We start from the raw sequence: 12,293 nt of genomic DNA on the forward strand, positions 1-12,293 counted from the left end.
ACTTAAATGTATGCATCATCAAAACTTTGGTTTGATTTTAAATGAACCATATATATATATATATAAACATATGCTGTATAGATGTGAAACACATGGTCTGGTTAGAATGTTGTACGTTATTTTTATGGCCTGTGAAATTTGATCATTGGCAACAAGTCTTGGATGATTTCATATGTGTTATGTCAGCTGTATGGCCACATGATCCTTAGCAATGTGTTTGTGTTTAACACTAATAATCCATACAATGCGGTAGTTTATTGTAGGTTTTTTTGGAATACTTTTTGATTTTTACAGATGAATAATATTGTTTTCAAGATATTTTAGGGGAAGTTGTCGGATGCTCTGGCAGTGTAAGCTTGGTGTTAATAACCACAATCACACTTGCTCAGTAAACAGGCCAACAATACAATGTGTTTGTCATTCGGAGAAGGTCAAGTTTATTTCGGGAAACGGGGGGTGAAGGAAAGTGAACTTTCTAATCTTCCTTCTTGTATCGGGATCACTGAGACTCAGTTTGACTTTGCTTGATGTACAGGATTTCTATATCCTGTATATATATGAAGGTTAAGATAGTTACATATTTAAGGGTATGGACATATGCATATACATGTACTCTTTATGTTCTGCTGTACACACACCCACCATCGTTGGTGTGTATAGATGTGTCCTTGTTGAACAGCAGTTGTTTCAAAAAGGAGCACTTAGGATACAAGGTCAGGGATTCAAACCCATGTGGGACCTTTTCTGTTTGGAGTCTCTATGTTCTACTCAGCTTCTCCCCGCACCACAACACACACATGTTAGGTCAACCACTGTGCCCTTGACCAGGGCACCCGCACCATACCTGGAGTTGCTCCCCAGGGCGCTAAACCGTGGCGGCCCACTGCTGCGAGAGATGGGTTGAAAGCAGAGGACGTATTTCCCCCCAGGCGGACAATAACACATCCATTATGTTATATTTCTTATATTGGCTTGCTTAGTATCACTGGCTGCTGTTCTGACTAATGACACCCAAACATTTGGCCTATGCTCTACCGGAACTTGCGGCCGGCTCCACATCTCGCCTGCTCCGTTCATTATTGCCAAACTTTTAACTTCAAAGCTCTCTATGGCCGCTCTGCCGTCTCTCAGGGGGGTATTGTTCTACAGCTGCCCTCTGAAGCTCAAAGCACGTTTCGCTCACACGTTGTTTTTTTTAAATGAGTGTAGGCCTAGGGAACTTATGAGCCAATGTTGCCATCGTACTGGAACTTATAATTGGGTAAAATTGTAAATAATCAGACCCAGGTCTGAATCTATTCCTCGATTGTTCATTGTTAATATAAATATTGCATTGTGAGTAACTCAGATTGTGGAGAGTTTACAGTTAGTTATAGTTATTAATGGCACAAGAAGTTGTGCCTCAACCCGAGTTTTCTCTTAATGGCTAACGAAAAGTGTTGAAGAACGAAGGAAAAAGAGTGGTAGGCCTACTGCACTTTGAGATTAAGTAATTAAGCACTTTGAGATTCTTGAATATAAAGTGCATTATAAATAAAATGTATTATTATTATTATTATTACTGCTGCCACTTTTAGAGCACATATTTTGAACGCAGCTCTCTTCTCATTCATTAATTTAGACACATGATTGACTACTTATTAGCTTCCTACATTTGCAATCTCATCTCATGATTGAATAAATAATAAGTCATCACATGCTTAATTAAACACTTAACTTCCCCCCCCCCCCCCATCTACCTATTAGATACAGTTAGCTATTAATAAGCTAGGTAGCGCTGCTATGCTCCCAAATTACCTGCGTGTCTTCATTTCCAAATAGAGTTGTGGAGTTCATCGACAGGTTTAGGAGTTCACATTAGAGTCGATTTTAATGTAGGATACGTGAAGTGTGAATATGTGAGGGTGTAATGAGGTCTAAGTGTGGTGATGATAGAGCAGGTATCTCCTCTGGCGTGTGGGGAGCGTGCGGGGAGCGTGACAGTCAGCGCTGAATGTAACAAACAACCTCATTTATTCACTGGCACCCACAGAGGGATGATTTTTAAGTGGAGATTTCGAGGCGGATAATCCAAAATGCTCACAATAACAGGCACACTCTTTCCGTAGTGCCGGAAATGACAATGACAATTTACAAGTCCAGACTGGATTGATCTCTTGAGGCCACACCAAAGCACGTTATATGCACCTTCAAGCGGGCTAATTGTGTGTTGTTTGATCAGAGATCAGGGTAAACACAGGGACGCCTGGCCCTTTGTGAGTGGTTTAAGCAAGTCGAGAGATGCGATCTGGGGACTTTTGGAATAGTAATATATGGTGTTGGTGAAAGATAGTGTTGTCCTGGCAAGGGTGTCCAATCCACACACAGCCAAAGGGTTCTGGGTTTGATACCCCCCCATGTGCACAGCCTACCAGTGTGCCTACACCTAACTGCTTCTGCTTTGAATCTGAATTCACACACACCCACCCACACACACACACACACACACACACAAACACACACACACACACACACACACACACACACACACACACACACACACACACACACACACGCGCGCGCGCGCGCACACACACACACACACACACACACACACACACACACACACACACACACACACACACACACACACACACACACACACACACACACACACACACACACACACACACACACACACACACACACACAAGCGTGTGTTGCTTTGGATAAAAGTGTCTGCAAAGTAAGTCAATTCGTAAATGTAGTGTGGCCAAAAACGATTTTCTATATTCCACTGCATGAGCGATTTCTTGATGTAGCTGAAAAAACTCAAACAATGAAACGTGTCTCCAAATGCAAACATCCATTCTGTGTTTGCTTTGGGGATGTTTGGCATTGGCTTGTGTGAAAAGGAAAGGATGATGACTTTGGTTTGGTGGCCTATTGATGACACGTTTTGCCCACAGGCTCCTGGCCTTCCACTACCAACCCTGTCCGTTCATGTTGAGATATTTGAAATCTACATATAAATCCCATGAACCAGAAAGGCTCTTTTCCCCTATCACATCTCGGGTTTTGATTGTTCTGCTGCTCAGTTGGTTATTATAAGAAATACTGTGACAATCGTGGAAGCCTCTTCCTCTGCCTATTTTTCATAATTACGATTCAAGGCTTTTATCATTCCCTACTTACTGAGGCTTTTATCATTCCCCAGCGTAATGAACCTGTTCACATAAAGGCCACTGCAATCTTCATAGATTTAAGAGAAGATTCCCCTTCGTCACAGAATCCATATTGATGAGACTAAAGAGGAAGACCTTTCAAAAGGGACAGAGAGTGGGATGGAGGGGGGTGTTTGCAGAACCATTGGTATGAAGCTGGAGGACAGAGGAAGGGTTGGTAAGATAAGCGCGGGGCTACGTAATGTTTTGGTTCTCCGCCTTCCTGAGATCCTGCATCGTTATCTCTAGGACGAGTGGATAGGGTCAAGCCCTCAACCTTTTTGCCTCTGACCAAAGAGAAAGAGAGTACATGGTTTAATTAGGCCTATGACGAGGATGAATTACGTAACATGAATGATGTATGCAGCCCTATGTTGCCCTTGGCTAAGGTGACTCCTCATTTTACACAGCTCCCAACCCCCAAAGTAGACTGTGGTTAACAGAGATGGCTTAAGTTCAATCTGAGCAACACCCAGCCCCAGCTCACCTGGTATTTGATCAGTGCGGGCTCCACCGACCGCTGGGATGATGGCCCCGATTCAGTTTAGGATACTCTTGTTCCAAAACCACTTCGGATATACACTGGGTTCCAATGGCTTATCAATAAAACGCTGTGCTGTGCTACATGTTTTCACAATGGGGATTTACCGTTTTATTTAATGGCTTATTTCTAATTCAGGAGACCTGAAGTACAAACTGTTATTTGATTTATTTGTACGTGTGTATGTATAGATCATAGATGTATTAATGCATTTGCTTGGTTGCAGAGTAAATCATACCAAAATTATAATCATGTTTTAGTTCAAAGCTTAAACTACACCAGTGCACCACTAAGATTAATTGTCCATTAGTCGTGTATCTCAACAAACTAATTGAAATAATTTCACCACAAGTTCAGGTAAACAAATCCAACCTTGCTATGCTTTTTAAATCCCCAATCCTTTCTAATCATTGCCTATTTAGATGTTTTTATAACCTTCACCTTCAGAATATCATTCTTCAAAATGGCCTCTTGTCTTCCTTACCACCTCTGTGACTCTCTTTAGCCCCCCGACCCTTCCGCTAAACGCACCCAGATCCAGGCAAAAGTTCAATCTTGTTCCCGAGTTCCCAGAACAGTCCTGCTGACAGCTCATTAAGACCTTCCAAAATGGAGTTCAATGATCTATCTATCTATTCTGTGCCTATGCAGTGCGCACGCTATATCTCCCTTTTCATTAAGCGGAATAAAGACCTAGACGCTATGGATTCATTACAGAAAATCACATTTAACCCAGCCTCAGGGCCCCTTTAATTCACTTTCATTATTAACACCATCATTATCATTAATACACTGGAGACGAGGCCGGCTGTTGAGGTGTACTCCTCCCAACGATGTTCCAGATGCTTACTGTTTGTTGTGTTTTTTATGCTGGTGTAGACTGATGATAACTCTCCCAGTCAAGCCCAACTGTGCATAATTATTTTTTATGACCATTCATTGGTCCATTTTAGATGAAGACATTTGACTTATTGAATTAAAGTGTTTAAGCGAGGCCACAGCCAATGCGTTATCAGTGCTTCAACCTTTAACACAAACCTGAAATCGAAAATCCTATTTTAATTTATTTCTCTATGCAAACTCATCTTATCTGACACCAAATCCAACAAAAACACACTCACTCACTCACACACACACACACACACACACACACACACACACACACACACACACACACACACACACACACACACACACACACACACACACACACACACACACACACACACACACACACACACACACATACTGGTGCACAATCTCCCTCACCTTTACGTGTAGCTAGAAATCTAAAAATACATTTACCATGAATATTAATTATAATCCAGATGAGCCTGTTGCCTTGACACCGGGTGATGTGGTGAGTGCACGTCTTCCCGGGCATGGCCATGAATCAGCTCTAGTGCACATGTCACAGCACAGCGGGTCAGACGGATGGATGATGAATCGGAAGTGGACACGCCGTGCGGGCCACGGATAGATAGATGGTCCTCTGGATTGGACGTCAACACACTGAAACCCAACAGCTCCAGCAGCACTCCAAAACACCTGTTTAATTTAGTTATCGCATAGGAACACGTCATTAAGGAGCAGGTAGGGGGTACGCTTCCTGCTTAAGGATGACTAACCTCGATGGATAACTCGGAAACAGATGGGATGGGGGTGTAGCGTTGATGTGTGTTGACGGACGAACAGACAGACTTGGAATTGGGGTTTGGGGTTGACCAGGGCATGAACTTGGCACTCGTCAATGGAGCGTGGAAGCTCTGTGTTCCCTTCTCTACCATAAAGTCAGGGCATTACACACACGGCCGGGCTCACTGAGATGCTCAATTGTGCTGCGTCACATCTTTTGTCTCCAGACTCCAGGGCCTCCAGCGCGAGAGAGAGAGGGAGAGAGAGAGAGAGAGAGAGAGAGAGAGAGAGAGAGAGAGAGAGAGAGAGAGAAACGATGTGGGGAAAGGTGGGGGAGAGGAAGTTAAAGTTAAAGAGAGAGAATAAGAAAGTAAAGATAGAGAGATGGGAGAAGTATAACAATATTGATAGCAGGTGAAATAACTATGAAAATAGAGGAGAGAAGGAGGATGAAAACCAGAGCCAGGGAAGGAGCGGAGGAGAAAAGAACGGCCAAGAAAAATAAAGCAAGTCATTTTAGAGATGTGAGTCCCAGTGGCCTAATGGATAAGGCATCAGCCTCCGAAGCTGGGGATTGTGGGTTCAAGTCCCACCTGGGTCGTTTCTTCCCTGTCCTGAGTAATTTAACTGTCTTAAATATCCTTTCAAGTATATGGATTGTAACATATCAAAAATCTATAATGAAGATACTGAATGAGATCATACATAACTTGCGCTGATCACATAAAATGATGCATCACCATAAAGATAATAAATAAGTATTATCAATAAAGTGGTCATATTCTAAAGATAATGATTGTAGGTTAAATTCATTTCAAGGAAACGAATTGTCCCAAATACACATTTCCACAAATTAAGTAATTGTTGGAACCCACTTGCTTAATGGATAAGAATCTGCCTCCAGAGATGGGGATTGTGGGGTCGAGCTCCTACTGGGCTATCCCAAAGACTTCTAGAGCTATTGGAAAGGCGTTTTTTGCATACAATGGTGTAGGTGCTCTGAAAATAAGGCGGTGACTACAACAATACCTCAAGCCTGTGTCCCTGATTTTTGCGGGTGCCAGCGCTGGGTTTTCTTTTGAGAAGGCCTGTCTAGGCTCTAGGCTGGGCTGAACCAGGACAGACGTTTTTTCCTTGATATTTGTGTTGATGGTGTTTACGTTCAAACAAACCTTTTGAGGTTGCATATAGGCCCAAGCCGTTGCGTTACTAGAATATCCACAAAGTGTTTTTAGAAAGAGGTGAATGTAGAAGGGAGTGGGCTTTAACTTTATTTGGGCTTTAACATCATGCATATGTTTTACATGTGGACATTGTCCATGATGATGTTAGAAAGAGATTCAAGTTTACTACTAGTATTCTTAAGCTATGTGAAGGGCTGATGCTACGACCTGTAATACGCACCTTGTTCATTCCAAGTTTGTTTAGTAGAGAGAAAAAAAAGGTGTTGTCAAACACAAACCCTATATCCCTGCTCAAGCCCCTCTCCTCTTCACTCCACAGTCCCATCCTGCTAGAGCAGTGGTTCTCAAACTTTTTATACAGCGTACCACCACAGAAAATATTTGTCTCCCCAAGTACCACCATTATGACCAATGTTATAAAATATAACAAAATACAGTAGCGTAGGCCTGCGTCCCTATTCAGCTTTGCACAGCTCACGCAGGAGGCTTATTTATTGCAAGCATTGTCAGCTGTACAAAGTGGTAGCACCAGAACAGACACACGGACACATAGAGAACATGATCTCATGGTAAATATTTTTTCATTCGTACTAGTATTTTGATATTTTTAATCAAAAAAAATAAGTAAGGGATAATGTATAGAACGTCATTATCGGGAAAAATAAACCCCGACAGGGCAAACAGGGCACCGACGCGCAGCGGGGGTGTCTTGCTTCACCCTGAAGGGGCTTATTTTCGATAATGACTGGCGACGTTCTTTACATTTTCCCACTTATTACACGGCTACTTGCCAAACCGAAAAAATAACTTCACACAGTGTGTCATTTTAAACGTATTTGTTAACATAATTTGCAGTGTTGATCAGCAGAGAAATAGTCTGCCAAAAACGTTGACGTCGCTTAGCAACCGAAGACGCTGGGGTTGACAAGTTACCGGACTACTTCCGGAGTGTTACCAAAGACGTCATTAGAGGCAAAAAATCCTGTGTTTTTCCTTGACAGCGGTTTATTAGAATTAGCAACGGTGAATAATCAAAGTTGTGAAGGGCCCATGCAAGTGAACGGAGTGTTCCACGGAATTTAGATGATCCGTGTAATAAATAATAATAAACTTACCACTAGATGGCGCATCGCCTACCACCAGTGGTACGCGTAACCACTGTGCAAGAGGATACAAACCCAGAAGGGCCTGGTGCAAAAATACCAATAAAGTTGAGACATTCAATGAACTCTACCCACATCACAACGTCACAATGCTGTGACGATGTCTCCATTAATCACTGTATTTCCTAGCATTTAAAAATGATAAAATAATTGAAGAGACAGGCATTGTTAAGACTAGTTGGATTTAGGGAATCTTTTTGAACAAGACATATTTGAAGGTGTCTTGTTCACAACATTACCTCTTCATCCAGACACCAAAGGGAAGTCCCAGATGGGACACAAACAAACAATCCCTAGTCCCCACCTTATCCATTAGGCCAATGGGTCTCCATTGTTCCTTCTTATTTCATTTAAACATGAAATGAGAAACTTTATGATACATGGTCATAGAAAGAGTCTTGACTTCAGTAAAAGCTAGGAGTGGGGAAGACTCTTCAGCCAAACAACTTACTCTTTGGGTACGTGAGGAACCGAACCAACTCTTTGTTCCATGAGCAGCCTGGTGTGTCTGCTGTGTTAAATCACAGTGTTTCCCCTTCAGAAAAAGGGGAGACTAAGCCAGTGAGGCAGTTTATCTACAGTCTCCGGAATTCCCAAAACCGTTCATCTCCTAAAAAACAGCAGTGGCCTAATGGATAAGATCTAATGGAGCTGCTGGTACCAGGTTTGCGGCCCTTCTGGATTTGTATACTTGTCAGTTCTTTCTTCACGGCGCTTTACTCAAGCCCAGAAGGCACTCTGATTTCGTGCCAAATCTTTCATAATGCAGAGAGTTTAATACATCTTTTACCTGATATATACAAGAAAGCTAGTGGCCGTATAGATGAGGTATCCATAGAAACAAGCTATGGATTGTGGGTCCGACCCCCACCTTTTTTCGCTACTTGATGTTAACAGAATGTGGGGGCGTCTCCTTTAGTGTCCTTTAGAATGTACCTGAATTACGAGTATTGCATGTTATCAGTTTCCCTTAGATCCCTTATTCTGAAAGGTCAACTCTCCCCACATCACATCACCTAATCTCCCCTATTTAATAGATATATCCAACAGTATTTATCATCTAAACTTAAAGTGCCCTTCAATTATTTGCCCGACCCAGTGGCCTAATGGATAAGGCATCAGCCTCCGAAGCTGGGGATTGTGGGTTCGAGTCCCATCTGGGTTGTATCATTAATATCTGGTTGGTATGGCACCACAGTGAGTTTTGCAAACATCTGAACCTCATCAATGTATCATCTATGAAGATATTGACTGAAAGACTCTGTCTCTGTTACTAAATGTTACCCAGCACTTTAAATCAAATGTTTAAGTATAAGTCCTTCAACTTAAATGTAGAAAGACCACTCCCAATAACAAATTGTCCACCTCTAAGTGTCTTTTGCAGAACCCAGTGGCCTATTGGATAAGGCTTCATCTTCCAGAGCAGGGGATTGAGGGTTTGAGTCACATACAGGTTATTCATCATTTGAGCTAATCAAATGGCATTTCTTGGGTTCTGGCTGAAGCAGATGTATGTTCCAGAGGACATTGGTGTACAGTTCTATAACACTACAGCATGCTCCAACCACAATCAGGCCATTAGCCCTGTGTCTCCATGATATGCGAGGGAGCCAGCTCCAAAGCTACTTTGGATGTGTATGAAGGCCTTTGCAGGCCCTAGGATGTGCTGTTGGCTGCTGAGTGCCAGGTAGAGGGGACCTGTCCCAAGTTATTTAGGTCACATTGTCTGAAATGCGAAATAAATAAATAATTCTTCCTTACTTTCGTGTTTATTATGGCAAAGTTTAACATATTTCATCACTGGGCTGCTCCCTGCTTGATCTTGGAGAGTCCAAGCGCCCAGGGCAGCGCATAGTCCCCATAGGGAATGTACTGCTACCCTGACTCTGGGCTCTTCCTGGGCTTGGAACGGACATTGAGCATTACTAATCTCTTTAACAAAACAAGTTTGTGAACATTTGTTTACCTCCCACTGTATATGCATTATAGTTTCTTAATTATAACTGTGAGCAAGTGACCCACCAGCATGGAGTCAAGTAGTCTAAAGGATCAGACACCAGGTTCTAAAGCTGGCGGATGTGTGTTTGAGGTCAACCTGGGATGAACACTGTCCTTTATTGTGCAGTGTGGGTTCATAGTGGGAAATCCTGTTTTTGCTTGATTTCAATATCTTTATTGTCTGATTAACTTCCTTATAAAATCCTCCAATGTAGCATGGTTGTTCTCCTGCATCGTTTTAAATGCTCTTCAGCATTGATTGCATATGACTACAGACAAGAACACAGTGATTCATTATACCTAATCATTATACTTGTGCTGCCATCTATACTAAAGCAACACCGGCAAAGTATTTAGCAAAGTATTCTTGACCTTTACCTGAAGTAAAATCCAGTGGTCCAATGGATGCTTCACTATCCTCATGAGATGGGTATTTTGGGTTCCAGTCCCACCTCTGTTGTACATGGGGCTTTCATGCAGATAGGCCTATATTGTTACAGGAAAATGACGAGGACCGTTTGAGATCGCTCAGACCAATGTTATGAGGTGTTATAGACAGTATGTGGCCACAATATTTTGGCAGCGTTGAAGCAAATGTGTCCTTGGCCACATTAAAGCCCTCCTACTCAACTGAGGTCCTCCGTGTAAGGAGTAAAAGTACGTACTCATTCGCCCACCACAGTGATTCAATCTAAGGCCTCGTCCACACGGAGCTGCAACGGGCGAAAATTATCCGGTTTCGTTTTATGCGGTTCAGGAATATCTCCGTAAAGACGGAGTTATTGCGAAACCGCATGGAGCTGTAGAAACACTGTACTAAATATTCAAGGCGCTGGTTCTCCTCAGAAAAAGTGGAGCGCATTAAGCCTGTTCGCACACAGCCTGCGCGCTGTATAGGCCTACAAAGATTCAGTCACGAGGAGATTCAGCAGAACTGAGGGTGAATTGAGCAGAAATACTTTTTAATCTAAGTTAGTAATTAAATGGATCAAGGGGCTTTATTTAAAGCTACAAAAAAGAATACAAATGAAATAATAAATACGAAATTCAACGCAACTCTGACGTTCCCCAGCTGGTGGGGGGCCAATGACGTCATCGTTTGCGTTTCCGGCGTCCACACGAATCCTAACACGAAACCGCATGGGTCCTGATAGATTTGAAACCACCTTGGAGGGTGGTTTCAGAAATGTGCTGTTTCGGACACCGGATTCGCCGGCTCCGTCTGGACGGTCGGCCAAAACGCACACCAAAAAATCTGCTTTGTGTGGACGGGGCCTAAATCATCAAATCGTTGACTTTGTCCACGACTTCGACATTCCCAATACCCATTGGGATGCATTTCGAGTTTGTCAAACATCTTAGGTGAAATGCTTTGCCAAATCTGTATTGTTTTTTATTTCTTCTTCTTATCATCTCTGGCAGACTAGGAAATGGAAATAAATTGCTGCCTCTGGTTGGTCCAAAATAACAACGCTTTGTTCGTTGCAAATGGAAAGTGGACGTGGATGTGTTATTTGCATATAGAGCGGGGAAGTGAGATTTGATCACTTCGAAAGTGGTCACTCGAAATACGTGATAAGTGGAGACTAATTCTAATGCAAGGTGTGAAGTGACTTACTCAGAGATGTCCGCTTGTCTTACGAATACCCAAAATGCCAGTTGATGACAGGTGTGAACAGGGCCTAGGCACCGTCCATACAGAGCCGATTTTTTGGTGAAACCGCATCTTGTGCGTTTCGTCCGACCGTCCAGACGGAGCCGGTGAATCCGGTGACGGAAACCGCACATTTCTGAAACCCCCCTTCGGAGGTGGTTTCTAAACTATCCGGACCTATGCGGTTTCGTGTTAGGATTCGTGTGGACGCCTGAAACGCAAACGATGACGTCATTAGCCCCCCACCAGCTGGGGGAAGTCAGATTTGCGTTTAATTTTTTATTTATTATTTTATTTGTATTACTTTTTGTAGCTTTAAATAAAGCCCCTTGACACATTTAATTACTAACTGTACGTTAAAAAGTACTTCTGCTCAATTGAAAAGGTTGAATCTCGTGACTGAATGTTTGTATACCGCGCGCAGGCTGTATGCGCGCAGGCTTGATGCGCTCCACTTTTTTCTGAGGAGAACCTGCGCCTTGAATATTTACTACAGCGTTTCAACAGCTCGATGCGGTTTCGCAATGACTCCATCTTTACGGAGATACTCCTCCTTGTTCATTAAACTGCCACCTGGATTCTGCCCAGTACTCTCACAGTTTTTACTTACTCTGAAGTTTTCTTGGGAACAGTATCGAATACAATCAAATTAAGTCAAACATGTGTTTTGTGGAGAAACACAACACAGATAGAACATTTCCAATTGTTTAAAGCAGGGGTCTCAAACTAAATTTACCTGGGGGCCGCTGGAGGTAGAGTCTGTGTCAGGCTGGGCCGCATCAAGTATTCCACAAAAAAAAGGAGCACAACTGACCCAAGCTAGAATTCGATAACGTTGGCTATGTAATCGCTGACAACAGGGGACAATTCATAGTCGTTGGTGGAAACCAGGACATTTTAGCGTCCTTTGGCTTT

At 42.8% G+C, this 12,293-nt stretch overlaps 2 non-coding genes across 2 annotated transcripts; both read left to right on the top strand.

Annotated features, from left to right (window-relative positions):
* The first annotated feature begins 5,907 nt into the window (after positions 1-5,907).
* trnar-ccg (transfer RNA arginine (anticodon CCG)) lies at positions 5,908-5,980 on the top strand. The gene has a single exon. It is a non-coding gene; the product is annotated as a tRNA-Arg (tRNA).
* A 2,838-nt stretch (positions 5,981-8,818) lies between these two features.
* On the top strand, positions 8,819-8,891 carry trnar-ccg (transfer RNA arginine (anticodon CCG)). Its single transcript has one exon. It is a non-coding gene; the product is annotated as a tRNA-Arg (tRNA).
* The last annotated feature ends 3,402 nt before the right edge of the window (positions 8,892-12,293 follow it).

The sequence above is a fragment of the Gadus chalcogrammus genome, chromosome 20, assembly GCF_026213295.1.
Source record: "Gadus chalcogrammus isolate NIFS_2021 chromosome 20, NIFS_Gcha_1.0, whole genome shotgun sequence".
Taxonomy (NCBI): Eukaryota; Metazoa; Chordata; class Actinopteri; order Gadiformes; family Gadidae; genus Gadus; species Gadus chalcogrammus.